Genomic DNA, 23,156 nt, shown 5'->3' with positions numbered 1-23,156 from the left:
AATAAATTATATTCTAATGAATAAAATTATATCATATATCATTATTGTAAGAAAAGATTCAATAAAGAATATAGATCTACTCATCAATATTCATATCTTCTTTGATATATATATTCTTCTCTGAATCACAATAATCGATTAATATATCGTCTTCTATCTTTTCATCATTTATGGACTGATCGTCATTTCCTGATTCATCAAAATTAAATATAATAAAATTAAATAATATAATATTATTAAAGTTTGCAAGCAAAAAAAAAATTGATAGGAGAAGCCGATCACCCACCCGCACGCGAGGCAAAGACAACCTATCGCATCAAGGCTCTATCATACCTTTCACTACTAGTGATTGTAACCCTTTCTTTCTCCTCATCTCGTCATATCCTACCTTTCTGTCCCTTCCTCATAACCTGACGGGCCTGACCGTGCCGTGTACCATCATTTTCTCTCGTTCCCGTCACTGCATACCAGCATAACACTATCATTGCCAATTGATTATCCAGTTAAGAAATGAAGAGTTTCCACAAACCATGACCGTTAATATACGGAAGCTTCCAATGCAAGCAACTTGGAATGGCCACCTAGTCTGAGAACTATTCAAGCAGCCATTGAGTTAGAGTGAGCATAAGCTTCTTTATAAAAGAGCCAAGAAAGACACTGCCCGCATCTCTTGTTCTCTCGATCACCCTCTCCACTTCCTATTCCAAATGGTAGGTCTACTCCGGTCATCCTCGTTCCCCCTTTTCTCCCTTCTTCTCCCCACTCCCCTCTTATTCTTCTGATCTTTTTCTCATGTAAGAGTAGAATTCCTCGAGGTTGCTCATATCTTCAACCTCTGCCTCTTGATCGAGAGCTCAAAGCAGCGCTCGTCTCGCAGCCTTGGAGCTCTTCAGAAGGGGGTATTGATTCATTCATTTACCGCTACAAGGGTTTAGATGGGCCTACAAATGTTTCTTGGTCCTGGTATTGTACTCACAAGATCACAGGTTCCATGCAAGCCTCTGAGTTCTTAGGTGAAGCTCCGGCTTCTCCTATCAAACCTTCTTGCTTGCAATCTTTAACGGTATTGCATTGTTTAACAGTATTGCATTGAACGGGAATCTACGGATCAAGATCAAGATACCTTCTCTCCTGACCCAATTTGCATTTTAACTTATATATATATAATAAATAATTTTTTATTTTTTATAAAATATTTTTTGCCTAAAAATATTTTTTTTCTAAATTTTTTTCCCTAAATGGGATTCGGACTTGACCCCTACGACCCCCGCTTCCACGATACCAACACCGTCACCCACCCCACACTGTCCGAACTCAGCCCCCGCGACCCCTACTCCCGCAATGCCGCCACTGTCACCAACTCCCCACAGTGCCGCCACCCTCTCCAACCCTCTGTGATCTAGATCCCAACTCGGATCCTGATCAGATCTCGATCTGGATCCCAACCCAGATCGGGATCTCGACCCGGATCCCAACCTTGATCCAATTCGGATCATGATCTACCTTTATTTTTATTAATCAAATAATAAAATATTTGATTAATATTTTATTTTTTTTATTTTTTTTATTTTTTTTCTCCCTCGTTTCTCTCTTTCCTTGCTCCCCGACCGCCCCGACCGACATTCCTCCCTCTCCGGCCGCCCACGGCCCCCTCCCCGCCCCTATGTCACCTTCGGTGGCCCACGGCTCCCTTCCCTCCCCCCGTGTTGCCCCCGACTGCCCTCCAACCCCTCCCTGCCCTCGTGTTGCCCTCGGCCGCCCACGGCCCCCTTCCTATCCCCATGTTGCCCCAAGTCGCCCCCCGACCCCCTCCCCGCTCCCGTGTCACCCTCGGTTGCCCACGGCCCCCTCCCCACCCTCGATAGCCCCCCGACCCTCTCCTCACCCCTATGTCGCCCCCGACCGCCCCCGTGTCACCCCCGACCGCCCACCCCCACCCTCGCTAACCCCTCCGACCCCCGGTGGTCCGATCAACCAGAAAAAAAGGATGGAAAGAACCCTTACCTCCGACGGACGGCAACGACGGCGATGGAGAAGGAGAGGGAAAAAAGGGGGGAGAGCTTGGAGTGGGAGAGGGGAGAGGGAGAGCTTGGTCAGAGAGGGGAGAGGGGAGAGCACGAAGAGGGGAGAGGGGAGAGAGAGGGGGGAGGAAGAGGGTTTCATGTGAAGGAACGTCGACTTGACATTTAATTAATATAGAACTATTAATGATGAAAATTTTCATCGTTAATAAAATTATTAGTGACAGAAGAATATTTTCATCGTCAATAAGTCCCATCAAAAAATATTTTACTAAAAAAAATTTTTCTCTAAAAAAATTTTGCTTAAAAAATTCATGAAATAAATTATTGATGATGAAAAAAAAATATTCATCGTTAATAACACTATTAGTGATGGAAATAAAGTTTTCATCGCTAATAAATACTGCTCAAAAAAAAATTTCCTTTAACAATTTTTTCTTCAAAAAATAAAAAATAATTTATTTTTAAAATATTTTTTTGATGAAAATCATTTTTCATCGCTAATAAATTTTTTTTTTCCATTAACAAATTTTCTTTTCATAAAAATTGATTAAAATAATATTTTTAAAATAAAGTATTTGATAAAAAATAAATTTATATCATAAATAAATTTTTTAAAAATTTTAAAAAAATTTAAAGACTATTTACGATAAAAATTCAGTTTACATCGCTAATAATTAAAAAAAATTTGCCTCCCAAATTTTTTTAGTTTAAAAAAATCTTTCCAATAACAATTTTATAAAAAATTAATTTTGAATTTTTTTATAATGAAAATTTTTCATCCAAAAAATTTAACAAAAAAATGACATTAAAAAAATATTTATGATGAAAAATAAAATTAATTTTTTTAATTTAAAAAATTTTTGGTCTAAAAAAATTTTTTAAAATAATTTTATTGAAAAATTTAATTTTTTATTAATCTAAAATATTTTATATAAATAGTTAATTTATGATTTTTTTTAAAAAAATTAAAAAAATTATGTATATAAAAAATATAATTGCGATGAAAAGTTCAATTTACATCGCTAATAATTATTATAAGAACAACTCTTTGACTTCCGTAATAGAATGGGTACTATGGAAGATCGATAGCTTTGAGATCTTCAATCTCCAAAGAGCTCATCTTTTTTTTGAAATTTTTATTTCGAAAGTCAGAGTATGAGAATATCACGATGATTCTGAGATCGTAAGAGAAATCCATCAAGATTGAGATTTGAAGGATAGGGTAGGGATAGGAAGTTAGAGGTCCAGAAGCTCGTATATTGCATGCATGTGAGGATCGAGCTTGAAAAATTTAAAAAAAATTATATGAGCGTCAAAGATCTAATAATTAATCAGAATCAAAGTAGACTTGCAGATAGTGTAAGTTGTATTATAAAGTACAAGCTCATATTTATACTTTACATTGCTAGAAAGATAAGTGCTCGTATTATTTATCTTCTCATAATTCCTATAGAGATATGTTTGAGCATCCTCTTTTCATGTAGCTTAAGACAGACACTCTATCAGAAAAATTTATTGACATCACTAGTAACAGTGATAGTGATGAATAGATAAATTTTACATCATAAATAAATATAGAACTCATTTCATTCAAAAAGATCTATCCATTCTAATCCACGAATATCATTCACTTTCATATGATTTTTTCATACAAAAAGTTCGATCTGGATTATAATTTACATTTGCTCTTTACCATATAAAAAGATAAAAAATGTATATAGCTGCTACAAAAAATAGATGCAGTTGCCTTACACAAAATTAAAATTTTAAATTTTATAATTTTTTTAATTTTTAATTTTTTTATATATTGATGATGAAAATATTTTTATCATAAATAATTAAGTATTTACAATGTAAATCTACTTTTTATTGTAAACATAAAATTATTTATGATGCAAAATATTTTTTTCATCATAAATACTTAATTATTTATGATATAAATTTTTTATCATAAAAAATGAGTAATTTTTAATTTTTTAATTTTTTAATTTTTTATATATTAATGATGAAAATATTTTCACCATAAATAATGAAGTATTTACGATGCAAATATACTTTTCATCATAAACATAAGATTATTTACGATAAAAAATTTTATCACAAATAATAAGTAACTTTTGATTTTTTAAAATTTTTGAATTTTTTTAAGTATTGATGATGAAAATATTTTCATCATAAATAATGATGTATTTTTTTCATCATAAATACTTGATTATTTACGATAAAAAAATTTTATCATAGATAATATGTAATTTTTAACTTTTTAAATTTTTAATTTTTTAACTATTAGAGATGAAAATTTTTTCATCATAAATAATGAAGTATTTACAACACAAATCTACTTTTCATCATAAATATAAAATTATTTATGATGAAAAATTTTTTGCATAAATAATAAGCAACTTTGGATTTTTTTAAATTTTGAAATTTTTTTAAATATTGGTTATGAAAATATTTTCATTGTAAATAATAATATATTTATGATGTAAATTTTTTTTCATTATAAATATTTAATTATTTATGATAAAAAATTTTCATCATAAATAATAAGTAATTTTTAATTTTTTAACTTTTTAATTCTTTAACTATTGATGATAAAAAAATTTTCATCATAAATAATAAAATATTTATGACATAAATTTTTTTCATCTCAAATATTACATTATTTATGATAGAATATTTTAATCATAAATAATCTATAATTTTTAAATTCTTTTAAAATATTGATGATAATAATATTTTCACTAAAAATAAATTTATTGATAGTAAAAAATATTTTTCATCATAAATACTTAAATTATTTATGATGAAAAATTTTTTATCGCTAATATTTAAAAATTTAAAATTAAAATAAATGAGATATTATTTATGATAAAAATATTCATCATAAATAATTTATATTTATGATGAAAAAACTTTTCCATCATTAATACGGGACTATTTGCGATGAAACATTATTTTCATCGTAAATATTCACTTTATTTACGATGAATACTTTTTTCATCATGAAGATCATTATTGGCAACAAAAATATTTTTGTCGTAAATAATTTCATCATAAAAATACTCTTTAACATTAAAATGGCATCATTATTTTAGTGCTGCATAACTCTAAGTGACCTAAAATGGTGTCATCACTTCAATCTGTCGTAGGTCTGGCCCAAGTAAAAGTCTGCATGCTAATCCAATACTCGTGAGGCCATTTGATAGTTCGTTTCAAACAAAATCTAGGCATCATGAAAGAACAAGGTACCATGCAAGTGCAATAACATCTGATAAAATTATTCTTCTATGGCTATTGACATAAAGATCATGAGCTGGTGTTGCGTTACACCATCAAACCATGGAAATGGCTATGGGACTGAACTCATTTCTCCAATGATCCATTGACCAATGGACTCGAACCACATTTCTCCCAAACCTCATTTGTGTAGTGCTCCCAGCCACATGCAAGTTCTTAGGATTAGATTAGGTTGTACGGAGATGCCCAAGTTAATACCATTATGATAGTAACTCAGATTGTAGGGTCTTGAAATCCTATCTATTGCACACAGAGCACGAACTAATGTCTAATGTGCATTTGCTGTGATTGGTGCTTCTTATGTTGCTGCATCTCGCTTGTTCCACAACCTTATCCATTTCTTGATGCAAAATTATCAAGAAACAATCTCACATTAGATGTTCTCATGTGGTGGAGTAAAAGGGCATGCTTATGGAGCGAGAAAACTTACATTGATCGGACTACTAACCCTAGTTTGTGGTCCCAATATGGGCTAATGCCATGTGGTCTTAACTTATCCCATGCCTTATTTTTTTGGTACATGAAGGTGGTCACACCACTCTAGCATAAGAGCAGCCCAGAAAATCAGAGTATAAAAGATCCCACAAGGCTGATGGACAACTCTCACCTAGGTGCTAGGCCTAGTCTCTGGAATGCTCCATTACATATGATGCGACCTAATCTACCACACTGTTCACCTCTCGATAGATATGCCGAACTACCACTATAATAGAGAGGCGAAGAGCCATCTTGACGTCACAAAGGAGTAAATGATCTTCTAGCTGCCTCGACTACCTCGGATCCATCCAATGATGATGGTAGAGTCTCTCTCAATGAAGATCCTATCTGTCCACAACTCTTATGTGGCAAAGATAGTATCTGCCTAGACAGTATAAAGCTCAGCTCCCAAGCTGAAAACTCGAGAAAATGGGAGCACCCCATCGCCAATAATCTGGCATCTGAACCTTAGATGACAAATTTTGCACTACCCTTGCCATCCCTGACACTACCATCAAAGTTCACCTTGACAAACTTCGAAAGAGAGATCTCTCAGAAAATGAAAATAACCCTTCGGGTCTACAAGTGTAGCATCTAGTCCCAAAAAATAAGGGTATTAAGGGATGGGCCAACGGCAATGAAGTGACTGAACTCCACAGCTAAGCAGATAACCCTACCCAGCATCCGATGTGTAGGTATCATCTCATCCTTGAAGACCAAGCTATTTTTAGAAAGCCAAATTTGGTAGGCACTGTAAACCATTCTGCCCTCCAAATGGAGGTTATCTTGTTAGCTATACTCCGATAGATCGTGCTTAGAAAAGACTCCAGTCAAGGGCCCCTGCTCATCTCCTAAGATTGGCTACCTACCCTCCTCCAAATCAACCTCACTTTCGAATAGCGTAGGATGGCATGCTTCGTCGACTCATTCTCTAACTTGTAGACTGGACATGAAATCAAAAGTTCTATACCCCTATCTCTGAGAAGCGTATGCATCAGAAGCCGGTCCCATGCAAGCTTCCAAAGAAAGGGTCTCACCATGAGATGGGTGGGCGCTCTCCATATCCAAGTAGCCTCAATCCTCCTATCCATTGCCAGCTTGTACATCTCAGATAAATCCCTCAAGAAGATCCTAGGGCAGCAAGTTTGGTTCCATACCCTCAAACTCTAGCTGTGATGAACCAGAATTAGAATGGTGAGGATCCAGTTAGTGAGTGGACCACCAAATAAATTGATGATCTTCTGAGCTCTCTAGCCCCTACCATTAGCATTGAGAAAGTCTCAGACACATAGATGATCATCCACCTCACTGCCAACATAAATTGACGACCAAGAGAAAGATAGGGTGGAGATCCAAGCATCCTGGCTCATAGTCATCGATGTCCCATTCTCAATCAGTTATCTGACCTATACCAAAACAGCAGGCCCATAAGCACAAATCTCCTTCTAAAAGAAGGAGCAACCATAAGGGGTCTGGATCTAGGACTTCTGGCTCCATGCCCCATACTGAGTCATCATCACCTTGCTCTAAAAGCAGTTCGACTGGATAAGAATTCTGATAGCATATGATGCATTATCGTCAGTGCGCACCAAGCATTAAGTTTCTGAATCACCTACATAGCTGGAGTTGGATCGAATCCAAAGGGATTATAGGCTGAGTTATATTTAACTTAATTAGAGAAAAAATGGTTTAGGGTTACACTTTAAGCAAAGATGGCTTTTATGTTAAGTCAATTCTAAGAAAATAGATTTCAACAACTATAGTAAAACAAGATTGATTGAATCTAGTAATTAAAACAAGAGGAAATGAATAGGAAATTATTAAGGATTAATAAGCAATTAAAGGAGTTCTGGGTTTTCGAATTCAACTTCAAGCATAGTCTTGATAATTTCTTTTAATGCGAGAAAAATATCTTTTCAAATATCTTTGGATCTTGGTTATGAGTATAATTTGTTTTTCTAGAGCATGGATTGTATCATCTTGATCATAATTCATCCCTTGCTTACTAAGATCTTCATGTAGAGCAATGTTTTGGCAGATGAAGAACAAAATGTCTCTTTAATGAGGGCTCCTTCATTGGAAGATGTTAAGAAATCTTAAAATAAATATTTATGAAATGCTCTTCAACATAGGTTATTTGCTGAGCATAGATCATATGTTTTTTGATCATGACCCATCTTGACAATCATAACCTATTCGAAGATTACAATTCATAATAAAGAATAACAAGACTCAAAATAGATCTCATGCATGAATAATAATATTTCATTAAGATCATAAGTGAGAGAAAGCTTACAAGCTGCAAGATACTTATTGCATCAAAAGCAAATTACTATAGGAATAAGCAAAGTGAAATGCAAAACCATTACTCCAAGATGTCTTCTATTTTCTCCAAAATCTCAGCCTTTAGCCACGCATGATGTTGATTCCGCTCGCCTTTGCTCCCTTCATCTTCCTTCTCACTGGATTGCTAAAGTAGAGATGGACAAATGGAAGAGATATTGGAGGAGTGGATTTATTGGATCTTCAGATGATTTTCCAGATGGAGGTATGGAGGCCTTTTTATAGGTGGTAGGAGGGAGGAGGTTTTCATATTTTCTCGATGTGGGACTAAGGATTAAAGATGGGTAACTAGAGTTTCTTAAGTGGCAATATGAGGGTTTTAAGGTAATAGATGGTTGAGATTTGATCTAGAGAATAAGGACCACGAGGATTGCATGGTGGAAAGAAGAGGCACAATTATTTGGTATGAAGGATTTGGAGTGCGTGGGTTTGTTTGGAGCAAGCAAGAATATGGAAGTTGGTTATTTGGAGCATGAAGAAGAGATAAGGCAGGAGTTTGTTGCATGTACTAAAAATAAGGAAGAAACACTAGGGTTTCTAAGGAGATGCATGAAGAGGAGAACTAGATTTGGTAAGAGAAGAAGAGATAGCATGAGATTGGTTGGGATATGGTATTGGAAGAAAAGAAATAAGGAGGGGCATTGGTTATTTGTGTGAAAGAAAGAAGGGCATGGGTTGTTGCATGAATAATGAGAAGCGTGAGTTAGTTGATCATGAAGAAAGTGTTGAGAAAAATACCTTGAGATTCAATCCACAATAAGCCCAGAATGAGATCTAGGATGACGAATAAAATCTAACGAGTTCAAGAACAGCCCAAATGAAATTCAGACAAAAGAAATGTATGTGAGAGAAGATCGAAAGCAGCTGGTATGACCCATGGGCCATCAGAGAGGCCCACAGGATGGCATAGGCTGGCAGCGGCACGGATCAGGCCCAGTAGCGTGCTAGTGCTAGGCCAGCAGTGCGTTGGATCAGCCCAGTCATGCACACAGCTTGCAAGCTGGGTGCAGGCCCGCTATCCAGTCACGATCCATCGTGGACCATGATCCAGCACGATCTACCAGCGGTGGTGTGGACCGATCCAATGGATGGCTCGGATCAAATCTGGTGAGAGATCTGATGGCTCAGATCTGGTGAGAGATCTGATGGCTAGGGAGTTTGTGCCATCCAATGATGGAGATGTGATCACTGCTTTGATCTAATGGCAACATCGATTGCACGATCCAATGGTCGGCGTCATTTGCGGTGAAGATCTGACGATAGTTATAGAGGCACAATCTGATGGCTTTAGAGTGAGCCAGTCAGGATCAGACAACCACGATGATATCTTCATTTGATCAAGAGATAAAGGATTGATTATGCATGATCAGATGGCCATGATTTGAGCCAATCACGATCGAACAGTCTGGATGGAATTTGAAATTTGATTTGGACTCTCTCCTATTAAAACACTATTTTTAGATTTTTTGGAGGCTATATAACTCCGATTGATGAGCTGTTTATTGTGTCGGATAGTTGATGATGTTTTGGAGATGTAGATAGGCTTCTTGAGAGATTTCAAAGAGTTTTTATAAGGATTTGGAGCTTCTTGTTAAGAGACTCTTATACAAGAGTTGAGTGGTAAGTTTTACTTGTATTCTTTAATTTTATTTTTCTCATAGTGAAGCTTGCATATCTCATGGAGATAGACTTGAGGTTAATCCACATATTTTTATTATATTTATTTATTATTCCTTCTTCTTCTTTTTCTCATGTGGTATCAACATCCGCTTCTTGGATATTGTTGTGATCTTGGATGGGTGATCCGTGTTCCATAATTAAGGGATCTACCCCAACAAATAGTATCAGAGCCTAGTTACCATGGACAAGTGGTATTTGATGTAGATAGAGGTGGTGTTGATCGAGATAAAAGATGGAGAAGACAAGCACAATCAAGATGGAGATCAATTGATTCGAAGGAAAGAGTAATTTCTTTTTGTGGCAAATGAGAATGAAGGATGTGTTCATCTAACATGGATTGATCGATGCTCTCTTGAATGAGAAGAAGCCAACCATCATAGAGGAGATGACCTGGGAGTGGCTACAGATGCAGATGGTGAGTACCATCCGCATGTACGAATGAGGTGATGATTCATATATTTGGGAGACTTTTTTGATGGTGCTGTGGTCGAAGCTCAAGGAGTTGTACATGGTGACCAACATTCTCTTCCTCTAGAGGTAGTTCTACCAACTGTGGATGGATGAGGGATAGAGTGTGTAGGAGCATCTCAGTCATTTTTAAAAGATTCTCACTGATCTTCTCAGTGTAGGTGAGAAGGTTGAGAAGATCAGGACATTGGTCTTGCTAGCATCACTTCCCCCTTCGTATGAGTCCTTGGTGACTGCTTTTCTAATGAAGAAGAGCACCATCAAGATGGACAAGGTCATCATAGTAATTTTCCAAAATGAGGTTCTTAGACAGAAGAATCGGTTTCGAGCTCAGATGGAGGCAGCTCAACTTTGATGGTTTCTGGAGGAGTAGATGGCAGCAGATGGAGCGGTAGAGGATCCTGAGGAGGATGATCTAGATCAAAGACGAGGGACTCCAGTAAGATCAGATGCTATCTATGTGATGAGTTAGGACATCGTATCAGAGATTGCCCTTAACTCAGAGATCAAACGAGGGCTACTGTAACGATGGTCAGTAATGAGTTAGAGGATGATATCCTAGTGATATCTGATAAGATATCTACTTCTTTTTAGTAGTAAATTTTAGATTTTGAATGCATCTATCATATATGTTGCAGAGAGGAGCTGTTTGACTCTCTGAAGAGCAGTGAAGGTACTGTTCACTTGTTGGATGGATCGAGCTATGCGATCAGGGGCACTAAGATGGTCAGTTGGAGAACACATGATGGTATAGTGAGAAGATTGATGGAGGTCTAATATATATCTAATTTTAGGTAAAATCTTATCTCACTGAGCAGACTAAATTCAAATGGCTATAATTGGATAGCTGGTGATAGAATTCTGAAGGTCATGCACGGTGATAGGGTGATATTGGAGGGAAAGAAGATCAAAGGAGGACATTACTACCTGATAGAGAGTCTAATACGAGTTGGAGCTTCAAGAGCCAGAGGGAGCCCAGTGTTAGGTGGAGCTGTAGATGGAGATAGATCGAACATGAGATGGGAGACTCGAGAGGATGAGAGACTATGTCATAAAGTGAAGTTTCTATTATCACAGGAGACTTCTCCGAGTAGATCTTTGATCAGAGTGAACATAGCCCATGATAGATATGAGATTGAGCGGCCTGGCTCGACTCTCATATTTGTCCATCCATAAGACAGCAGAAGTGTCCCAGAGTGCGGGAGCGAGATGGATCATAGACTCTCGGTGATAGATAGAGGTCGAACATCAAGTCAAGGTGGAGATTTTTGAGAAAAATATCTCGAGATTCGATCCACAATAAGCTCAGAATGAGGTTCAGAACGATGAACGAAATCCAACAAATCTAAGAACAGCCCAAATAAAGTCCAAACAGAGGAGATACTTGCGAGAGAAGACTGGAAGTAGTTGGTACGACCCATGGGCCATCGAAGGGGCCCATGGGCTGGTGCAGGCTGACGGTGGCATGGGCCAGGCCTGACAGCATGCTGGTACTGGGCTAGCAATGCACTAGGCCGGCCTATGCACGCATGCGGCCCATGAGCATGGGTGTAAGCCCGCTATCCAGTTGCAGTCTATCATGGATCGCGATCCAGCATGGTCTACCAATGATGGCATAGACTAATCATAATGGATGGCTGGGATTAGATCTGGTGAGAGATTTGATGGTTAGGAAATTTGTGCCATCCAGTCACTAAGATGTGATTGCTGCTTTGATCCAACAGTAGCGTCGATCCAACGGTCGGCATCGCTTGTGTGAAGATCTGATGACAGCTGCAAAGGCACGATCCGATGACAGCTACAGAGGCACGATCTGATGGCTCTGAAGTGAGCTGATCGGGATTCGACGATCATGGTGAAATCCTAATTTGATAAGGAGATAAGGAGCTGATTCTGCATGATCGGATGGCCACGATTTGAGCCGATCACGATCGAACGGTTTGGATGAAATTTGAGATTTGATTTAGACTCAGTCTCCTAGTGAAAAACTATTTTAGAATTTTTTAGAGGTTATATAACTCTGATTGACGAGCTATTTATTGTATTGGATAGCTGGTGATGTCTTAAAGATGCAAAGAGCCTTTTGAGAGATTTCAGAGAGTTTTTATAAAGATTTTGGGACTTCTTGTTGAGACACTCTTGTACAAAGATTGAGTAATGAGTTCTTCTTATATTCTTTGATTTTATTTCTCTCATAGTAAAGTTTGTATATCCCGTGGAGGTAGGTTTGAGGTCGATCCATTATTTTTATTATATTTATTTATTATTCTTTCTTCTTCTTTTTTTCGTGTGGTATGAACATCCATTTTTCGGACGTTGTTGTGATCTTGGGTGGGTGATCCGTATTCTGCAATTGAGAGATCTACCCCAACAAAAAGATATAAGGCATTAGAAAGAAAGAAGTTGTGCACTAAAACAAAGATGAGAGAGAGGGTGTGGGTGTTAGGAATTAGTTTGGATATGGAAAGAAAGAGAGGAGGGGTGCTAAAGAGGTTTATTTAGGCATGGAGGAAGTTGGGCATGTAAGAATTAAAGGAGGAGAGGGCATTAGCCTTTTTTTTAGGTGTGGAGGAAGTTTGTTACATGAAAAAGTGGGGCGTGAATGGGGAAGGATGTTGGCACCTCCTAAAAATAAGGAGGGAGTTAGGGTTTCTTAAGTGGTGCCTCCTTTCTTGACCTTTGAATCTTGAGAAGTTGCTTCCTATCCCTTGGATCTTGATGTAGTACTTCATCTCTAGAATTTTCATGAGTTAACATTATAAATCTCGATCGTTGAATGGAGCATTGCTTCTTAGCCATCAGATTATTGTCTTGCTTGATCAGTCTTTGAGTTGGGTGTTTGGTTCACTCGAATCTGAGCTAAATTGAGTTCAGTTTGATTGTATGCACCCAATCTCATAATTATCTATAAAATAGATTAGAAAGCATCAAATTCTTACTAAATAAAAAATAATTAAATAAAATTTTATGCCTCTAGTAACTAAATTTAAATGTTTATCAGCATGTCTAGAAATCATATCCTTCCTCCTAATCTATAGGGACTAAATCTCCAGACCTTCATCCCTCATAAGCTAGCAAACCGCCTCTCAGGACAGCAAGTAGATCCCATGCTTGTCATACCCTGAACCCCACAAGAAATTCTTTATACGCTGCTCCAATTCTTTGAGATAGAAACTCGGCACAATTGTGTTTGCCAAAAGGTACATCGGGATGGAGCTAAACATCGATCTCACAAGAGTCATTCTGCCCAGTATGAAGAGGGCATTGGCTTGCCACCCCTCAAGGCAATCCTGAACTCACTGCTTCATGGGTCTATAATCAGCCTTTCAGAGTTGCTGACCCGTGATAGGAACATCTAGATAGGTTAAGATCCTAATCAACTCTGGGATCCTCAACCTCTTCCGAATTGCCTGCTTCATCTAGGTCTTCTTCTTGATGCTGAAGATAATTGCAGACTTCTATAGAGTGGCCAGACGTTCGATAGTAAGCTTCGATAATGGATGCAAAATACCTCACATTTTGGATTGAGGCCCATCCAATGAGGAGGCAATTGTCTATAAAGAGAAGATGCGAGAGCACCAGAGCCCCGGAGGTGGGCCAGTAGGGCTATAGCACAGTCTCCTGAACCATCGCCCTTAGTGCTCAAGATAGAGCATTAGCATATAAAATAAATAGGTAAGAGAAGAGGGGGCAACCTTGATGAAGCCCGACTGTTGAGTGAAAGAACTCCGTCGGGGTACCATTAATCAGGATTGCAAAATTTGAAGTCTCTACACAGTCCATGATCCTATCAATCCATCTCTTCTGAAAGCTGAACTCCTGAAGCATTCTTCTAAGGCACTACCAGCTCATCCTATCATACATCTGCTCCATATCTATCTTGATTGCCATGAGGCTTCGGTAGATAGGAGCACACTGAAGATCATGCATAAACTCATGGGCAAGCAAGATATTGCCGATGATGGACCGATTGCTAACAAAAATATCTTACTCTGGACTGATCAGGTGAGGCATAATTTGCTTCAGCCGACCAATCAGAATCCTGATACACACCTTATAGAGAGTGATGTAGAGACTAATTGGTCTAAAGTTTCTCAAAGATGATGCATCAGGCCACTTCGAGATGAGAGTAATCAACATCTTCTTTCACTCCTCCAGATTGTCCCTAGACTCGAAGACCATCTACACTGCCTCCACCACCTCTTCTCTGACAATAGGTCAATATCGATGGAAGAAGAGTGGAGGAAAGCCATCCAACCCTAGAGTTTTATCCACCTCGAGAGACTAGAGTGCCCTCCACACCTCCTCAACAAATATCAAACAGGTCAATGCCTCATTCTCCTGATCAGAGACATAGGTTGCAGGTTGGACCCCCTGGAGGTGAAATTTTTCACTCAAGGATGCCATCCAATGAGATTTGAAGAACTGAAATATCTGCTCCCTAATCTCCTCACTATCATCCATAATTTTGCTGCTGCTCTCCCTCAGTTGTCTAATGTAATTGACAGACCTTCTGATTATAGTGGATTGATAAAAAAAATCTGATATTTTGATCACCCTCCCTAATCTACTAAACCATGGACTTCTGCCTACACAGTGTCTCCTACCATCTCAGCAATGAGTGGTGCACCGACCGGTAGCTTATGATGAAGCTCCCTCAAATTAGGCTCTTGAAGGCCTCTTTTTTGATTCTTCCTCAGCTGTAGCTCCATGATGTCCACCTCTACCCCCTCGATCTATTTGAAGATATCACCAATCTCCAGACGATTTTATTGCAGAACTCTGCACTTGGTTAACTCCAACCTCTGAGTCATTTGGTACCTTGCATCCCCATAAATTGGCACCCTCATTTCTAGGCAAGCATAGGTCGTCCATCATGATGAGAGTCGGATAATGATCCAACGTAATCCTCGAGAGGTGCTGAACCTAGTGCACTGGGAACCGACTGAGCCGCTCCATGGTTGCAAGCATTCGATTGATCCTCTCCCAAATCTAAGCCATTCCCTGTCAGTTGTTGCACCAAGTGAATCTGGATCTGAAGTAGCCAAGATCAATCAGACCCACATTACTAATAAAATCTCTAAACTCTTTAAAGTCAATTCTATCCCCAGACTGCCTACCTCCCCTTTTCTCATGGGACCCCACAATATAGTTGAAATCTCTAGCGATGAGGGAAGGCAAGCCCTGCAACACCATCCTGAAGATCTCAGACTAAAGCACCCATTACTCACTGTACTTAGTGCTCATATAGACTCCAGATAGAAGCCAAGATCTGTCAGTATACTCCAAGATGATTAAGGCCACCTACTTCTCACATCTATAGAAGGCATCCATCCCAACTGAGCTATGATGCCACATCATCAGGATACCCCCCAACTACCCTCTAAACTCTACTGCGTATGTGCTCCACACCATTGGAGTCCAACGTCTAACTTGGGCAAAACTTATCCTAGAGAGCCGGGTCTTAAGCAGGATACAAACATCAAAGACATGTCACTAAATCAACCAACTGAAGGTAGATTAGAATGAGGACTTGCCTACCCCCCAAGTATTCTAGATCAATCACCTCATAGAGATGACTCGTGGAAAAGGGGGCCCACACACTTGCCCTCCTCAGCCTGAGAGCCCATCTTAGTCCCAGCGGCTATCGAGTACATTGGTGATGGGTACACTCCCTCCTCCTAGATTTTCTATCTTAGTCTAGTAACAACATCCTCATAGCAGAGTCCAAGCCCCCTATCGATGCATCCATGTATATAGGGTCCACTCCCTTGAGAGGCATTGAGTCCCTTTCCATCCCATGCTCCATCCCCTGCTCAGCCTCCCTTCCTCAGTTGGGCCACCTGAATCCGAAGCCCCCTCCTCCATCTGGATCAAAGCCTCCCCCTCTTCCCCCAAGGTTCGAGTTGAGAAGATGAAGAACTCAGGACCACTAGTGCCAGTTGCCACCTCCATGCAGGTCTTTGAGGAAGCTAAGGCCTTGCCCTCAGCCTTAGTCTTCTTGAGGAACCCTTTCTAGGCCCCCAACTCCTAGCCACTGGTCTTGAAAGGTGCCCATCCCACATCAAAGTCAGGGGGCTGGGCATGCTTGAGCTGGGTTGAGTCCACCCCCAATGGTGCAGCCCGCCTACCTTCAGTAGGTGGCCCATCTGCATGATGGCCCAGCATGAGCCCACGCTCGGGCTCAGTCAGTGGGTCGAAGTGATTGATGTTCGGGCTCAAACCCACGATGGCCCCCACATAAATCTTTATATCCTTAGCCTTAGATCGACCATTTGATCAAGCTTGGATCTAACCGAAGATCTGCACCATGTGATTTGGCTGGTTGGATCCAGCCATTGAGTTACCCCAGTCCGAGTCCTCACCAGCTGATTCTAGTCCATGTCGACTTGCCTTTGGCTTTAGCTTGGTCAACCTAACTTCTTTCTTCCTCGATCCTGCCTGGACTTCTGTCTCTAGCTACCATCATTGAATGGCCATCAACCATGGCCCCAGGCATGGCCTCTCTGTGGCCAATCCCCCATCCTTCCCCTTAGGTCGGATGAAATATTCCGAACGAAGTCCAACCATCGAGATCCCATCTCCCCTGCGGTCTAACATGCCTCCTCCGGTAAGTGGAAACAACTGCACTGGAGGCAAATTCCATTGACGTTCTCATAGAAAAATTAACTTCTGCCAGAAAGGGCCCTTCGACCCTTTGACAAGCACCCTCAGCCTCAACGATCGAGAAAAGTTGACCTTCATGCACGTCCGAGTGAAGCCAAGGCGCCTTTGCTCTACCATGTAATCATCCACTATGGATAGATCCCCAGCCAGGTGGAGCACTTCCCGGATCGCTATCTCCTCCCAATATTCTATCTGGAGCCACAGTAACCAGACCCAAGATAGGGCTAGCTGTTTCGATAGCTCCCTCCATCGAAAAAATGCCTGACCGCCATGGCTCCACTACCAACACCTATCCAGTGATGACCCACAGTTGATGGAGTATTAAGTTTCTCTTCCCAACCTCCTTGAATCGAAAGAGTAGGAAGCCCTTCTCTAGCTTGTACACCACCACCTCTTCCTTCAGCTCTGCGCAGAGTCAAAATTCCTTGGCCACCAGATTCGGCACCACCCGCTGGCCCAGGCTCCTCGCAACCACTACTATGGCCACCCAACACTCTGAGATCTCCCTTAGAACCTCCTTCGGGGGCTCGATGACCTCTGAGAACCACTAAATCAGCTCGTCCACCTCCTTTGAAGTCAGCTCTGGTGAGATCCAAATGGTGCATCCTTGCACCGCCCTCCTTCAGCTCGATTCTGACTGACTACCTACATTTGAGGCTGTGGGTCAGTCCCCTGGTTTGCTCAGCATGTTCTCTAGCACACATCGTATGCTGTAGCTCGATAGATCATCGGTGATCACACGAAATAGGGTTGAAGCACAAATCTCAAAGCACATAGCAAAAAGCCATAATGATCACTATTCAAACCCTTCCCCTTCCCTTTTAACCTAGAGATAGTTCTACTAGAACCATCCCGGCGGCAAGTGTTCAACCAAGTTGAAAATAAAAAAGAATAAAATAAAATTGATTTCATTCACCATGCAAGAAGATTTAAAAAAAAAAAAAACTAAAAGAATTCTTTCACTATATAAGAGATTCATGCCCTCGAAAGGGCAATATTCTCCTATAGCTTGATAGCACTTCGAGTGGGTGCATCTTTTGCACCATACAGGGATGTGCGACACTAGATTGTCATTATGTCGTGCATCTCAGAAATGGAGGACTCTTAACAATCTCCTGACATGTTTGGCACTGAGATAGATGATATGGCGATGATCCATGCACTCTCAGTGGTGCAAAAGATGCACAGCAAAAGATCCAAACTCCTCCAGCTGGACATAGCCAGACTTGCCTCGGTGCAAGCTGACGGGCTCTGAATGCTTAGCTTGGAAGTTACAAGATTTATGAAAGGACCATTCAAATGGTTTTTGTGATCACTGTCTACAACTTCGTTAACTTCATTGTTGAATAGCACTAGTAATATGCCATTGTAGTTTAAATGGTCAACAATACCTTGGCACAAGTAGAATAATGGTCATAGGAGCAAAATTGAGACATTATTTACATACCTAACTGTTTACACATAAGATTTCCATATTTTTCTGCCAACAGTGAAGAAGTGGTTGATGACATTTTACCAACCACCATCTAGTCAATTTCTTAAGCATGATACTTGAGTGGTTTATCGCTAGATATAATGACCAAAGAGAGGTTACAGGAACATTTCCTAAAATGATCTGCCAACAACCACCAAGAAAAGAGTTGGCAAGTCAATAAACATCTAGAGAAGATCATTATTGCCTATTTATCTGTATTTTAAAAGTAGATTTAAAATGCAGATAGACTAGTCTGAACGTCGGTTTGTAATATATATATAAAAAAATAAAAAAATAAAAAAAGAAGAAGGGAGAAGAAGAAGATGGAGGAGGAGGAGCAGGAGGAGGTTGAAGGCCTCATCCTCTCTCTCAGATTTGACAATCATAGTCACGAAACCAGGCTATCATGTCATATGCCTTCGAACTAGGATCAAGACTCCGGTGCAAAGGATCAGCCCAATTTTGAGCATTTCTTTGTCAATCTGAATTATATATATATGAGGCTTTCTCAACCAATTTGTACTAAATTACTTTATGTAATAATGGATCAATTCCATCATGCATCTGTTCACTATTAAAATAATGATATTGTTTCTCTGATTTGAATGATCGTTCTGGTGTAAGTGACGATTGATTGGATATGGATGATAATCAAACATAAAGCATTTGATAATGTTCAAAAGCTTGTTGAGGAATTCACTCAACATATCTCCAATGTCATACACCAATATCTATGTTATGCAGCAAATCTTTAGTCTTCCTTGACAAAGCATGGAAAAGAACCCATCACCAACCTCATCGATATGACCCACTCCGAATCAACCTACCTGAAATGTGTTCTCTAAGGAAACGCTAACAAATTAAAAGCACTTTTTGCATTACATCCTCAACCCCTTGACAAGCTGCTTATTGGAAATCATGAAACACTGTTTAATTGCTACCATGTTCATCCTTGTTTCCACTCAAAATGCAACCCCATCAAGTTTCCAAATTTTAAGATGATTTTATTCTAGAGCAAACATTCAGATCAATCTAGCAATGCTACATCACCACAATTGGCATGGCCTTAATGGCCATAAATGGCGCTATGGGAGAGATCAGAGGCAGAAAATATCTATAATATCTTGGTCCAAATGGACCCTCTAACAAGCAGAGCCTGGTTCACTTGATTGGCCTAACCACCAGAAAACTATCTAAAGAAGCTGCATGATTTATAAAGTAGATTCCTAATGGAGGTCTTCATCCTCCCAAACATGTTGGAGGAGTCAGAATCAAGGAGGACTTGGACTTCTCTTTTCTGTCTATTTAAAGGGATTAAGTCCCCTTTGAAACCCACCATGGTCGGCCTCCAATTATCACGAGAAAGGATCTGTCTTCTTCTTCTTTTTCATCATCGAGTTCATCAGATGTCATGGCCCAACCATCATCGAAAGAACAAAAAAAGTCCCTAAACCTTTAGATAATCTTCCTCATATCCTTGTTAGCCCATAAAGCATTGATTGCCACTAGTTATCACTAGATTTTCCTTGAAAGACTACCCCCAATTTCTCCTTGGTTTCTTGCTCATTTTTCTTGATTTTTCCAGTGGCGATCATCATCGTTGATTGTTAGTTTGGGATCCCCCAGCTATGCCTCTACAGTCACATCCCCGGCCACTACCATAATTAGCCAGAAGCCTTCCATATTTTTGTAAGAATGAGCAAAACTAGCTCCTTGTTTTGCCAAGAAGAGGGAAGAAAGAGAAGCAAAAAATAAAAGAAAAAAAGAAACAAAAAGGAGAGAGAGGTTTTCTCTCTCTCTTTTGTTCCTCTGTCTTTCCCCAATTTCTCTCTCCTTTCTCTTCTACGCTCTCTCTATAAGTTTCTCTCTCTAGATTGGTTCTCTCTATATGGATTTTCTCTCTAGGATTGTTGGATTCAATAAAATGATCTTCTCAATAACTTGATCGACCTTAGTGAAGGAAGTCCTGATCTTTGGTCATTGGGCAGAGTGCTGGCCTCACCTTGGCCTTTATTGAACTATTGGAGTTTGGTCCTCTTGATTTCTATTGACTCACTTGCATTCTAGTTTAACCATGATCGAATAAAATCATCTTGATTAGACTAATTAGGACGTTGGTCATTACTATTTGGCCCGAGTTAGATGCCATTAGATTTGATCATCTTTGATCTTTATAAATCCAATTGTATCCTATTGATTTTGATTGAATAAAATTATTATAACCGGACTGTCCTAGACCGTTGGATGTGACATTCATCAAACTTATTTTTCTTAAGTATCTATATCCCCTTTAATATTTGGACTCGACTTTGTATAGGGTATAGTCATCTAGACAAGAAAATATCCAATGATGGGATACCACGATACGATCTATAATTAAGGATTTTAAAGAAAAAAAAATTTAGAATTATATGAATTTGTTAGAGTATATATAAGATAAGTAATACTTCAAATTTTTTAGATTTATCGATAAATTATATAGTATTTATATTATTGAACTTTAAGTCATATTGCTTGTGATTTATAAATATAAAATATGATATTTATTTATTAAATTTATTTTATTATAGAATATTATTTGATGTATTATCAAATGTATTGATTCTATTATAGAATTACACTTGATTGATTTTGATTCTGAATAGTTTCGCGTATTGTTTAATTGAAATATAAAACTGGCTTTATAGAAAAAGAGATTTAAATTGAGATGGATTTTGATTCACAATCTAGCTATGTATTGAAAGCCTATCAGTGGAGGTTGTGTGCTGATATATAGATATCCTGCCTATCATTAGAATTATGTGTTGGTATATTGATACCCTAATAGTGGGGGTTGTGTGTTGACATGTTGATAGCTTATCAGTAGAGATTGTGCGCTAGTATATCAATGATCTACCAGTAATAGTTGTATACTGATGTGTCGACATCCTGCCAATGAGGTTTATGCACTTGTATATCGATATTATGCAAGTGAAGATTATATATTGGCATATCAATACCCTACCAATGGTAGTCATACATTGGCACTTTCACTATTCCAAGCTCATTTTAGCCTAGCCCACATGGTATAAGTGTGGTCATAGTTCATTGCTGTCGAGATGAATCAGATATTTTGAAAGAAATTAATTTATGAATAAAAATTAAATTTTAAAAAAATTAAATTCACATAGATCTTATGTTGATTATTGATGTATATTGTGAACCAGATTTTAAATTCATATACTGTACATGTTTATTTTTTAATATATTATTATTACTTAATTTATCTAATTAAAGTGGTCATTGCTTACTAGACTATCTAGCTTATTTTTTTATATTTTATTATTTTTATATATTCAAAAAACTAACTTGACTTGGAGATTCATTATGGGAGAGTGATTAAAGATAAAATTAGAAATCTTTATTTTAGATTAAGATTTATTGAAGTTTGTGTAAGATTTTAGAATATTATTTTATAAGATATTTGATATAGTTATTTAAATTAAGTTTGAATATTAAGTTATTAATTATTTATGTAATTATTATTTTATGATGAGATATCTTGCATGCTTGTGGAGAGAGTTTGCTATCAATATGTGATGGTTGCTATGACCTTTGGCTTGCTATCTCAGGTCAGAGGTGTAACAATATAATATGGTATCAAAAGCATAAATAGATAAGTTATTATAGCTGGAGTTAGACATAAGATGAGTATAGTTGGGTAGACATTATAAATATTGGGATAAAAATTTATGTTGATTGTGATATAACTTAGAATCCTGGATTTGACACAAGTATACTGGTGGATTTGAATCAAAGTACATAACTGAAGCATAGTGAGTTGAATTATTTTTAAGCTAATTAAAATAATAATCTAATTTGAAATATGTTAGGATGAGAGAGTCGATCATGAAATTAGAGGATGACTAGAGATAGAAATAATCCTAAATATTTGAGAACTTGACCAAAAAGAGTTCAAGGATAATTTTTTTTTAGGAGGTAGGATGTAATATCCTAGCCCAAATAGATCTGAATCAAACTGAGCCTGATCCACTTGAGTGGTCCAACCACTAGAAAATGGCCCAAAGAAGTTGCACAATTTTAAAACATTAAAAAATTTAGTGATCAAGAAGTCTCCCAATGGGGATCTACTTCCTCCCAAACTCGTTAAAGGAGTCCCAATCTAGGAGGACTTAAGACTCCTTTCTTTTGCCTATTTAAAGGGATCAATACCCCTTTAAAACCTACCACCGTCAGCCTCCAATCATCATCGGAAAAGGACCCCTCTTCTTCTTCTTTTTCATCATCGAGTTTGTTAGAAATTATGGCCCACTATCACCAGAAAAAGGGTAAAAGCCCCTAAAACTTTAGGTAAACTTCTTCCCATCCTTCTTAGCCCATAGAGCATTGATTGCAATGGTTATCACCAGATCTTCCTTGAAAGACCGAGTCCATGATTTTTTCCTATTTTTCTATGGTTTCTACTCATTTTCATTGATTTTTCAGTGGTGAGTTTCATCGCTGACCATCGATCTGGGATCCTTGGGCTATGCCATCATAGCCACATCCCCAACCATCGCTACCATTGATTGGAAGCCTTTCCTATTCTAGTAACAATAGGGAAAACTAGCCCCCCCTATTTCACCAAGAAGATGAGGGAAGAAAGAGAAAAAAAAAAGAAAAGAAAAAAAAGAAAAAGAGAGATTTTCTCTCTCTTCTAGTCCTTTCTCTTCTCCTAATTTCTC

Source organism: Elaeis guineensis, chromosome 9, assembly GCF_000442705.2.
Source record: "Elaeis guineensis isolate ETL-2024a chromosome 9, EG11, whole genome shotgun sequence".
Lineage (NCBI taxonomy): Eukaryota > Viridiplantae > Streptophyta > Magnoliopsida > Arecales > Arecaceae > Elaeis > Elaeis guineensis.
Note: the sequence above shows the minus strand (reverse complement) of the source record.